Source organism: Aquarana catesbeiana, linkage group LG09, assembly GCF_042186555.1.
Source record: "Aquarana catesbeiana isolate 2022-GZ linkage group LG09, ASM4218655v1, whole genome shotgun sequence".
Lineage (NCBI taxonomy): Eukaryota > Metazoa > Chordata > Amphibia > Anura > Ranidae > Aquarana > Aquarana catesbeiana.
The window spans coordinates 314,645,369-314,655,724 of NC_133332.1; the positions used below are offsets into that span (position 1 = coordinate 314,645,369).

General features: G+C 34.8%; 1 protein-coding gene across 4 annotated transcripts in view; it reads right to left on the reverse strand.

The window, feature by feature from the left end:
* BRINP1 (BMP/retinoic acid inducible neural specific 1) overlaps window positions 1-8,299 on the reverse strand; it is a 286,234-nt gene extending 277,935 nt beyond the window's left edge. The window contains exon 1 of one of the 4 annotated variants that reach the window (XM_073600696.1): window positions 7,978-8,299. The gene's annotated coding sequence lies outside the window, so the exon portion shown is untranslated. Of the gene's footprint in view, window positions 1-1,616; window positions 1,872-7,806; window positions 7,925-7,977 lie in introns of those variants that run through there. The other 3 variants (XM_073600693.1, XM_073600694.1, XM_073600695.1) reach the window with 3 other exon arrangements.
* Between the last annotated feature and the right edge of the window lie 2,057 nt (window positions 8,300-10,356).

Genomic DNA, 10,356 nt, shown 5'->3' on the forward strand with positions numbered 1-10,356 from the left:
ACTATCCTGGTAGCAAATGAAGGTACCGCATAAATTATTGTATGGAATGTCTACTATCCTGGTAGCATCTGAAGGTACCAACTAATAGATTTATAGATTGTCTAGTGTCCTGGAAGCCAATAAAAGTACTCATTAATACCCTATAGAATGTCTACTATCCTTGTAGCATAAGAAGATACCCATTAGAGCCTGTAGAGAATGTCTACTATCCTGGTAACAATGAAGGTTGCAACTAATACCTGTATAAAATGTCTACTATCCTGTTAGCATATGAAGGTACCAACTTATAGCTGTATAGATTGTCTACTATCCTATCCTATATCCTATATTCACATAGGTTGGACTTGATGGACTTGTGTCTTTTTTCAACCTCACCTACTATGTAACTATCCTGGTAATCAAAAGAATGTGTCCATTAATACCCTATAGAACATCGACTATCTTGGTAACAAATGAAAGTGCCTATTAATACCCTACAGAATGTGTACTATCTAGGAGCAAATGCAGGTACCCAAAAATACCTGTATGGAATGTCTACTATCCGGGTAAAGGAAGGTACTCATTAATACCTGTATAGACTGTCTACCATCCTGGTAGCATATGAAGGTCACAACTAATAGCTGTATAGAATGTCAACTACCCTGGTAGCAAATAAAGGTGCTCAATATTACCTGTATAGAATGTCTACTATCCTAGTAGCACATGAAGATGCAAACCTATAGCCAATGTCTATTCTCCTGGAAAACAATGAAGGTGCCCATTAATATCCTATAGAATGTCTACGGTCTTGGACTAAACAAAGGTACCCATTAGAATGTCTGCTATCCTTGTAGCATAACAAGATACCCATTAGAACCTATATAGAACGTCTACTATCTTGGTAGCAGATGAAGGTAATCATTAATACCTGTTTAGAATGTCTACTATTCTGGTAGCCAATGAAGGTACCAACTTATAGCTGGATAGAATGTCTACTATCCTGGTAGCCAATGAAAGTGACCAGTAATACCCTAAAGGTTGTCTACGGTCTTGGAGCAAACAAAGCTACCCATTAATACCTGTATAAAATCTAAACTATCCTGGTAACATACACATAAAAGGTACAAACTAATAGCTGTAAAGAATGTCTACTATCCTGGTAACAAATAAAGGTACCCATTAGTACCCTATAGAATGTCCACTGTCCTGGTCACAAATGAAGGTTATAACTAACACCTGTATAGAATGTCTACTCTCCTGGTAGCATATGACAGTACCAACTTATAGCTGTATAGATTGTCCACTATCTTGGTAGCAAATGAAGGTACTCATGAATATCCTCCTCTAGAATGTCTACTCTCTTGGTAGCAAACAAAGGTGCCAATTATTACCTGTATAGAATATCTATTATCCTGGCAACATATTAAAGTATCAACTAATAGCTGTAAAGAATGTCTAAATACCCCAAATAATGTCTACTATCCTGGTAGCAAAAAGAAAATTACAAGTAACAGCTGTATAGAACATCTACCATACTGGTAACAAATGAAGGTACTCATTAATACCTGTATAGAATGTCTCCTATCCTGGCAACACATGAAAGTATCAACGTATAGCTGTAAAGAATGTCTACTAACCTGTTATAAAATGAAGGTCCTCATGAATACCCTAAAAAAATGTCTACTATCCTGGTAGCAAAAAGAAAGTTACCAGTGACAGCTGCATAGAACGTCTGCCATACTGGTAACAAATGAAGGTACTCATTAATACCTGTGTAGACTGTCTAGTATCCTGGTAGCAGCTGAGTGACACACAGGACATCAACCACTGCAATAGGCTGCCGGATGCTTTGTATGACATATCGCTACCTGATTCTGTTCAGGTATATACCGATAAATGCTGCATGACTTTGATAAAGTCACATATAATAATGCCACTTACAATAATGCCATATACAATAATGCCATATATAATAATGCCAAATACAATAATGCCACTTACAATAATGCCATATATAATAATGTCATATATAATAATGCCATATAAAATAATGCCAGATATAATAGTACCATATACAATAATGCCATATATAATAATGCCATATATAATAATGTCTGGTAGAATAGGTTAGATACAGTTTGAAATGTTAATTGGGGGAAATGTCAGGCTATAAAATTAGGTGCAGCTTTAGGGCACCGGCCATTATTACATATTTGCATTCTCTTATTATCCATTACCACAACACATCATTATTATGACAGCAGCAGCCTTTTTATTGCATTTACTTTTTTTTTTTTTTTTAGTTTTTTTTTTTTTTAGTTTTTTTAATCATCTAATTTTTTATTATTTTTTTTTTTTCTCTCTCTCCAGTCGCTGAACCAACATTGCTTCCTTCCTCCTCCACTACACAGCAAGGAACCATCCATACAGCTCGCTCATCCCCCCAGCCTGGGATCAGTGCTTCCAGTTTGTAGTGGCTTCGGCTCTCTCTGCTAATGCATAAGCAAGCTCTAGGTTGGTGCTGTTTTGTACATGTGTGTATATACAGTACATATATATACACCTTTTGTGTTCTTTTATTATCTTTCCAATACTTGCTTTTTGTACAACACAGGAGATGCTGATGCTCAATAAATCAAGATCATGTTAAAAAAAAAAAAAAAATACTATAATAATAATTTATCTATCTACCTAAAATAAATAAAAATATTGAACAAGAAAAAAAATGTATAATTTCTGTATGATAGGGAAAAATAAATGTGAAAAACATAAAAAATAAAAAAATAAAGAAATAAATAAAGAAATAAATAAAGAAATAATATAATAATAATAATAATAATAATAACAATAATAATAATAATAATATGCTAAAGGGGGACATGACTTACCCCTAACATAGGAAAGAAAGAAAAGGATACAAAATACAAAGTATTTTTTTTTTTAGGTGATGGTACTCACAAAGTCCGTGTTACTGTAACCTTGTAGAAGCCTCACCATTGTTTTCTTTTTTTTTTTTTTCTTTTTTTCTTTTTTTCTTTTTTTGCAAGGCTCAGTTGCTGCAAAAGGCAAGTACTGCCCCAACTGCACAACTAAAGCCTTGCAACCAGCCCACATCCAATAGCTGTCCTGCTTGAGGGCAGCCTCAGCTTGCCATATATAGGTGATCTATAGGTAATATTCCCCCCAATGTATGGAATGTGCAGGGATCTGTCATCGTGGTGCATAAATCGCATTCGGTGTCAACTAGAGCTCTGCAACCGGCCCACGTCCGTTAACTGCCCTGCTTAAGGTGGCCTCAGCTTGCCATATATAGGTGATCTATAGGTAATATTCTCCTGCATAGGGAGAGAAGCAGAGATCTGTGATCGTTGTACACAATCAACGTCAACTAGAGCTCTGCAACCAGCCCACATCTATTAGCTGTCCTGCTGATAGCAGCCTTAGCTTGCCATATATATATGTTTGTTTTGTTTTTTTATATATATCTATATATAATGTATAGGTAATATTCTCCAATGTAGCAAAAGTGCAGAGATCTGTGACCATTGTGCACAATCAATGTCAACTAGAGCTCTGCAACCGGCCCACATCCATTAACTGACGTTGTTTATGGTAGCTAAGCTTGCCATACAGGTGATCCATAGGTATTATTCTCCTAAATAGCCAAGGAGCAGAGATCTGTGATCATCATGCATAGATACTGTCTACTAAAAAGCTTTGCAACCAGTCCACCACATCCATTAGCTGCCCTTCTTAAGGTAGCCTCACTATGCCATATAGGAGATACATAGGTACTATTGGCCTATATATCGAAAGGAGCAGAGATCTGTGATCACCACGCATAGTCCACGTCAACTAAGAGCTTTGCAACCAGTCCACATCTATTCGCTGATTTTCTTTAGGAAGCCCTAAGCTAGCCATATAAGTGATCCATAATCTATACTATTGCCCTATATAGTGAAGGAGCGGAGATCGGTGATCATCATGCATAGACAACGTCAACTAAGAGCTTTGCAACCAGTCCACATTCATTAGCTGCCCTTCTTATGGTAGCCTTGGTATGCCATAAAGGTTATATATAGGTAATATTGTCCTATATAGTGAAGGAGCAGAGAGCTGGGATCACTATGCATAATCGTTGTCAACTAGAGCTTTGCAAACAGTCCACATCCATGAGCTGCCCCACTTAAGTTAGCCCCAGCTTGCCATATAGGTGGCATATAGGTAAAATCCCCCTATGTAGCGAAGGAGCATAGACAATATTGCCCTGTATTGTGAAGGAGCAGAGATCTGTGGTCTCCATGCATGATCAGTGTCAACCAGAGCTTTGCAACCAGTCCCCATCCAAAAGCTGCCCACCTTAAGCTAGCCTCAATGTGCCATATAGGTTATATATAGGTAATATTGTCCTATATAGTGAGGGAGCAGAGATCTGTGATCATCATGCATAATCAATGTCAACTAGAGCTTTGCAAACAGTCCACATCCATGAGCTGCCCTACCTAAAGTAGCCTTAGCTTGCCATATAGGTGACATGTAGGTAACCAACTCCAATATACTGAAGGTGCAGAGATCTGTGATCATGGTTCATCATCACATTCAGTGTGCAACCTCTCCCCATCCATTAGCTGTCCTTATAGTAGCCTTAGCTTGCCATATAGGTGATCTATAGGTAATGTTCTCCTATATAGCGAAGGAGAAGAGAGCTGAGATCACCATGCATAATCAGTGTCAGCAAGAGCTTTGCAACCTCTCCCCATCCATTAGCTGTCCTTATAGTAGCCTTAGCTTGCCATATAGGTGATCTATAGGTAATGTTCTCCTATATAGTGAAGGAGAAGAGAGCTGAGATCATGCATAATCAGTGTCAGCAAGAGCTTTGCAAACCAGTCCCCATACATTAGCTGCCCACCTTAAGGTAACCTCAGCATGCCATATAGGTGATCTATAGGTAATATCCCCCTATATAGTGAAGGAGCAGAGATACTTAATCATGCATAAGCAATGTAGCTTTGCAACCAGTCCATATCCATGAGCTGCCCCTGCTTAAGGTAGCCCCAGCTTGCCATATAGGTGACATATAGGTAACCTACTCCAATATACTGAAGGTGCAGAGATCTGTGATCATGGTTCATCACCACATTCAGTGTGCAACCAATCCACATCTATTAGTTGTCCTTATAGTAGCCATAGCTTGCCCTATAGGTGATATACATATGTAATATTGTCCTATATAGTGAAGGAGCAGAGATCTGTGATCATCAAGCATAATCAGTGTCAACCAGAGCTTTGCAACCAGTCCCCATCCATAAGCTTCCCACCTTAAGCTAGCCTCAACATCCCATATAGGTGACATATAGGTAAAATCCCCCTATGTAGTGAAGGAGCATAGTAGACAATATTGTCCTATATTGTGAAGGAGCAGAGATCTGTGGTCCCCAGTGCATAACCAGTGTCAACAAGAGCTTTGCAGCCAATCCACATCCATGAGCTGCCCCACTTAAGGTAGCCCCAGCTTGCCATATAGGTGGCATATAGGTAAAAACCCGCTATTTAGTGAAGGAGCATAGACAATATTGTCCTATATTGTGAAGGAGCAGAGATCTGCTGTCCCCAGTGCATAATCAGTGTCAACCAGAGCTTTGCAGCCAGTCCCCATCCATAAGCTTCCCACCTTAGGCTAGCCTAAACATGCTATATAGGTGACATATAGGTAAAATCCCTCTATGTAGTGAAGGAAAATGGACAAAATTGTCCTATATTGTGAAGGAGCAGAGATCTGTGGTCTCCATGCATGATCAGTGTCAACCAGAGCTTTGCAGACAGTCCCCATCCATGACCTGCCCCACTTAAGGTAGCCCCAGCTTGCCATAGAAGGAGCATATAGGTAAAATCCCCCTATATAGTGAAGGAGCATAGACAATATTGTCCTATATAGTGAAGGAGCAGAGGTCTGTGGTCTCCATGCATAATCAGTGTCAACCAAAGCTTTGCAGACAGTCCCCATCCATAAGCTGCCCACCTTAAAGTAGCCCCAGTTCGCCATATAGATGACCTACAGGTCACCTACTCCGAAGGTGCAGAGATCTGTGATCAAGGTTCAAAATCACATTCAATGCCAACTAGAGCTTTGCAACCAGCCCACATCTGCCCCAGTAGCCTCAACTTGCCATACAGGCAAAATATTCCCCCCCAATAACCGAATGGGCAGAAATCACATCCAACGTGCTAAGGTTGCTAAGGTTTTAGCTGGTGCTGAAGTTTTTTTTTTTTTTTTTTTTTTTTTTTGCTGTAGAACTCAGAGATCACGTCCTATATTGCTTGGTGGAAAATTGTGGGCCCATCTGGAAAAAAAAAAAATGGCATGGTCCTACAAAAAAAAAAAAAAAAGAAAGCATGGTCCTACAAGGAAAAAAAAAGGCATGGTTCTACAAAAAAAAAAAAAAGAAAGAAAGAAAGCATGGTCCTACAAGGAAAAAAAATGGCATGGTCAAAAAAAAAAGGCACGGTCCTACAAAAAATAAAAAACATGGCATGGTTCTACAAAAAAAAAAAACATAGTTCTACAAGGAAAAAAAAATGGCATGGTCAAAAAAATAAATAAATAAAAAGGCATGGTTCTACAAAAAAAAAAAAAAAAAAGAAAGCATGGTCCTACAAGGAAAAAAAATGGCATGGCCAAAAAAAAAGGCATGGTCCTACAAAAAATAAAAAACATGGCATGGTTCTAAAAAAAAAAAAAAAAACAAAAAAAACATAGTCCTACAAGGAAAAAAAAATGGCATGGTCAAAAAAAAAAAAAAAAGGATGGTCCTACAAAAAAATAAAACATGGCATGGTTCTACAAAAAAAAAAAAAAAACATGGTCCTACAAGGAAAAAAAAAATGGCATGGTCAAAAAGAAAAAAAAAAAAAGCATGATCCCACAAAAAATAAAAAACATGGCATGGTTCTACAAAAAAAAAAAATGGCATGGTTCTACAAAAAAAAAAAAAATGGCATGGTTCTACAAAAAAAAAAAATCTGTGAGTGCTGTTGAGAAGCACATTTCTCCTGTCTGATCTGCAGGAGCCAGTGTTGCAGAACCACAGACAGCTCCGCGTCGGTGAAAGCACAATATAAAACACACACTCCCTTTGCTGGTGCGCTTTGACAGATGCTTCCGAAACGCACAACAGCAGAGGCACCGAACCCCCTCATCTTCATCCCCCCCCACCCCCATCTCTGCATGCAATGTCGGTGTAGACCTGGGGGGGGGGCACGTACAGCCGGTGCCCACCTTCCCCATACCCAAGGCTTTTACCGCAAGGGATAAGCATCTTAATTTTTCAGCACATGTGACTCTCGTTTTTTTTTTTTTTTTTAATCTCATTGGGCTCAGCCAAAAAATAACTGACTTTTATTTTTTATTTTTTTTTTTAATGAGGATCCTTATCTTGGTGACTTTGACAAAAAAAAATAACTGACTTTCATTATTATTATTATTATTATTTTTTTTTTTTAATGAGGATCCTTCCCGTGGTGCATCGGCTTTGGCGAATCGAGCCTCATGCCTCCTTCAGATGAAGTACACGTGTTTGTCACCCCGCATCTCCCATCGTTACGTGCGCTGCATCCAATCAGGCAGTTGTTGTGTGTGAAAATAACACGGAAAGTGTGCGGCCGACACCGCGACTCGGGTCTTGATCGCGACAACCACCCCCCCCAAAAAAAAAAAAAAAGCAAAACCCCCCCGACCCTACAGCCGCCCGGTGGTGGTTGACCGTCTTTTTTTTTTTCTTTCTGTTGGCGAACGCAGGTAGATTAACGAGCGTTTTTTTTTTTTACCTGTAGGTGTCGGTGTTGTGGACGTGAGCTTTGCTGGCTCTGGTCGCTCTGCATTGAGTGTTGTGCATACAGATTGCATGCACGCCGTGGTTTTTTTTTTTTTTTTTTTGTGCATGTCTGCGAAAAAAAAAAAAAAGGGGGAGATGGGAAATAAAGTGCAATGTTACTTGCCTGCTGTCAGTGCGCCTCTCTGGCAGAGAACAGACCCACTTATTATCCGAGGCGGGCACCTCCGGGGGATGCTAACATGATTCGGATGCTGGCGGTGCTGATGCTGCCTGTGTAGTCTTGGATTGTCGGCAGTCCTTGTCATGCTCAGACAGAGGAACAATATTCCGTCCTAGAGATCCCAAGCATTACATGGGGAAAGCAGGATAGGGAAGAAGAGAAAAAAAAAAAAAGAAAGGCAGTGCTTATTGAACGTGCTGGCTATTTTCCTCCTTGTACTTATGCAGACAAGACGATGACTGGAGCAAGGGGAAGAGGAAAAAAAAAAAAAAAAAAAAAGAGAGAGAGAGAGAGAGAGAGAGAGAGGGGCTGTGTAGGGGGATGGGAGATGGGGATGTAATGAATGAGCAAAGAGCTGGGAGGAGCTGGCTTGCATGCATCTGATCCTCCGCATATATCCTATGAGAGGCACAGAGCAGCAGGCAGAGCTGAGGTTGGGACAGGAAGAAGAAGGGCAAAAAAAAAAAAAAAAAAAACTGGAGCCCATGCTGCTTCCCCAAAATATTCCAGAGGAGACGGGAACAATGGAGGTGCATCGGACGTGTCGCGGCAAAATGTAGACTGAGCGAGAAATTGTGGTGTAGGCAACCTTTAGGGGTGACAAGGTTTTTTGTTTTGTTTTTTTTTTATTCATTTTTCATTTTTTTTAGATGAATATTTTTCTTATTTTTAATGTTTTTATATGATTATTTTTTAATTTTTGATCATATTAAACTAATAATATTTTTCTAATTTTTTATTTTTTTTGTTATATTAATAGTATTTTTTAATGTATTTATTTGTTGTTTTATTATATTAATAACATTTTTTCTTATTTTTAATAGTTTTTTTTATATTTATTGCATTATTTTTCGTTTTCATTTTTATTAAATAATATTTTTTCAGGTTTTTATATTAATATTTTTTTCATTTTTCATTTTATTACATTAACAATTTTTTTTTTCATTTTTACTTTATTTATATTATTTTTTTTTATGATTTTTCATTTTATTATATTATTATTTTTTAATTTCTAATCTTATTAAACTAATAATATTTTTCTCATTTTTAATAGTTTTTTGTTATAATAATAGTATTTTTTAATGTATTTATTTGTTATTTTATTATATTAATAACATTTTTTCTTATTTTTAATAGTTTTTTATATTAATAGCATTTTTTTTTATTTTAATTTTTATTAAATAATATTTTTTCAGGTTTTTATATTAATATTTTTTTCATTTTATTACATTAACAAAAATGTTTTCTAATTTTAAGTTTTTTTATATTATTTTGTTATTATTTTTCATTTTATTATATTAACATTTTTTCATTTTTGATCCTATTAAACTAATAATATTTTTCTAATTTTTAATTTTTTTTTTGTTATTTTAATAGTATTTTTTAATGAATTTATTTGTTATTTTATTATAATAATACTTTTTTTTTCTTTTAATAGTTTTTTTTATATTCATAGCATTTTTTTTGTTTTCATTTTTATTAAATAATATTTTTTTCATTTTTCATTTTATTACATTAACATTTTTTTTTCTAATTTTTAGGTTTTTTTTATATTATTTTTTTATTATTTTTAATTTTATTATATTATTATTTTTTCATTTTTTTATATTAAAAATATGTTTTCTCATTATTAATTGTTTTTGTTTTTTATATTAATAGGGTTTTTTTCATTTTCATTTATATTAAATAATATTTTTTTCAAGTTTTTATAAAAATATCATTTCTCATATTTAATTTTATTACATTAACAACATTTTTTTCAAATTTTTCATTTTTTTTATATTTTTGTTATTATTTTTCATTTTATTATATTATTATTTTTGAATTTGATTATATTAAAAATATTTTTTCTCATTTTTAATTGTTTTTGGTTTTTATATCAATATTTTTTTCATTTTTCATTTTATTATATTAAAAATATTTTTTCTCATTTTTAATTGTTTTTGTTTTTCAGTTTCATAGTATTTTTCTTTTTTTTCAATAAAGTTTTTATATGTTTTTATATTATTTGTTCATTTTTAATTTGATTATATTAATAATATTTTTACTCATTTTTAATATTTTTTCATTAATATTTGTTCATTTTGAATTTGATTATATTAATAACATTTTATCTAATTTTTAATCGTTTTTTAAAACATTGATAGTATTTTTTAATATTATTATATTATATTAATAATTTTGCTTTTTTTACATTAATCACATATTTTCTCACTTTTAATTATTTTATATTATTATTTGTTTTCATTTTTCTTTTTTTTTTTCTTTTTTCTTATATTAAAATAATTTTTTCTCATATTTGTTTTTGTTTCTTAGATTAAT